This window comes from Apteryx mantelli, chromosome 23 (genome assembly GCF_036417845.1).
Source record: "Apteryx mantelli isolate bAptMan1 chromosome 23, bAptMan1.hap1, whole genome shotgun sequence".
Taxonomy (NCBI): Eukaryota; Metazoa; Chordata; class Aves; order Apterygiformes; family Apterygidae; genus Apteryx; species Apteryx mantelli.
In genome coordinates this window covers 2,013,421-2,015,982 of record NC_090000.1, presented here as the reverse complement: position 1 = coordinate 2,015,982, position 2,562 = coordinate 2,013,421, and positions in this window count along the sequence as shown.

The window sequence follows — 2,562 nt, the reverse complement described above, 5'->3', positions numbered from 1 at the left end:
CCTTAGGGATGTAGAAGCGGTAGTTCCAGCTCTTCAGTACCAGATCTATGTGCCATTGAATTATCTGATGCAATGGATTTAATCCAGATCAGACGTGGGCACATAAGTATGTTTCTGACCTGCTAGCCAGAGCACGTGACACCATGTGTATATCCACGTCAGACCGGACTTTGGCTTTGCCCTGCTCTGAGTGAAGTCATTCTCATGCCATTACACTGCAAGTCTCTTTAAGGAACCATGGCAGCTTTTTTACAACCCTACCATTTTTTTCTAGCCAGCTAGAAGAATTATCCCCAATTAAAGTCACTTTCATTTGAGACTAAAGCAGTCCCAAAGGGAGGGAGGAATTCTGGAAGAGATGTACAGGAATATTTATTTAGACTAACAGGGACTGTCCATTTCTTTAGGTAGGCAAACTCTAAACCACTCATAACCTGTCTCATTGCACTGTATTTTCAGCTCCTGCATTTTTCTTTATAGCCTGTAAATTTCCCAGCACGTGGTTTGACAGAGCTCATGCTCACGAGATCTGCACAGAGATTGTTGTCTTTGCTGACTCCTAGGTTGCTGTAATTACTTGGAGACGAGATTAGCTTTTTTGCTGTTGGTAATTTTGGAGTTTCTTGCTTTTTCTCATAGTCTGTAAAAGAAAATCAGCTTCATGGCTGTGTTATTAAATATATATTAACAATGGTTAGTATGAAATATTTGATGCAGTTACGAAGCCTTAAGTTATGAACTGATTTTCTCCCAGCACATGGAGTTTGTAGTCCTTTACATTTGATCTGCACAAAACTGAAAGTGATTTACATAGTTATTAAACCACTGAGATAGAAAGTGGAGATCTCCGTGAGGACATTTGTCTTCTACAGATTCTTTTTCCATATGGAGCGGTCACTATTAAGAGTCCAGAGTATCAGCCTCTGGTCCTTTTCTTCCAGTGGTGCTGCAGTCAGGGTTATGAGCAGAAGGAAACACGGCAGCATTTCCGTTTGAACAGGACATGGGTGTTCTGGCTTTGGGAAGGGCTTATCTGCTGGCCCTGAATCAGGTCAGAGCTGTTCCTGTGGCCAAATATAATGGCCTTCGCTCAGCTGAGGACTGATGCAGGCAGTCACTTCTGGAGCTGAAGGCGTGAACCCTCACAGCGTGTTGCTGCAGAGTCAGCGTTTCATAGCTACCTCTCACCAGTGACTGCTGCGTTAGGCAGGAAGCTTCCTCGTCCCCTGCCGCGCCATGAAAGGGCTCTGGTCTTCTCAGAGCAGGTGAATGTCTGTCTTACATCTGAGGCAGGTCAGTGAGCCTTGAGAGGCCGATTTACCTCGTCTGTTCTGTGTCAAGGAGACTTTCCATAGGGAGATGCTTGCTCCTTCCATGTGGCTGTGAAGAGGTCCTGGGGTGACTGGTTTGGACTTGGGCAGCAGTGAAGTGAGGGCAGCTGAATTCCACAATCACCCATCCTGTAGGGCCTATTTTAATCAGCTTTCTGCGTACTGTTTCTGTTTTGCTTTATTTTTATAAAGCTTGCTACTAACATGCAACAGCTCAAATTCTTAATACATGTTACAAACTCCCTTAGCAGTTCATTAATATCTCTGTAATGGCTTGGTTCAGAATCAAAGTGATAGCTTCTGAAATACAGCAACTGCAAAACCTCTGTGCTCTTTGCTTGCTTCCCTTTAGTAAGTCTGGCATGAAATCCTGCAGCTGAGATTTAGGTGACATAATCTTTACAGTCTCATCAAAGCTATGGATACAGCTGATTGCATGCAGCAGGGAAGCAATGCTAAGCTTGGTTTGATGTCCTCACTTGTTTTCATGATCCCCCTTTTTCAGGGGCCCAGCATGGCAGCTCGGGTATGTAGAATGAAGTTTTTCCTCATTTAAAAGGCAATTACCCTGAGTTTTGCTTGGCTGCTTCTTAAGTCTCTTTAAGCTCTTTTCTAGATCTCTTAATTATTCATTATACCTTAATTATATTTAGTCCACTGTCATCACTCTTTCTTTGGTGAAGAATGCTGTTATTTATGAGTCAAAAACTATTTATGAAACAGTCTGGTATCCTCAGAAAGAAGGGAGTGGGGGGAACTATTTTAATTATTAAAAGAAGCTTTGATTAGAGAGAATGAGTTAATTTAACAGGTGCAACTGGTTTTCTCTTTTTTTGCTAGATGTGCAGAAGAAAACATATCCATTAATCTGTGAGGCCTGGTCTGAAACTATAGGACTCACTCAAATGTCTCAGGAGATGGACAGACAACTTCTCTTTCTTTTGAATGGTGTGAACAGTGCTGGATGGCATGGGTGGCTGGGGTTGTTCTGTGGTCACACGTGATAGAGATGGACAGTTGAAATACTCCCACTGATGTGAATTCTCACTTCGGGTGTGTTTAGCAAGTGAAGTCCATGATTAAGTTTTTGGGGCATATTCATTGCTACATAAAATGCAGTGCTGAAAATATTGTAGTTATCATACAAATTGTCTGCAACACCATAGCACTCTGAGAACTTGTATTTATATTCTCCATGCAGAGAGATTGTAAGTTCGTGTGTTCCACACAA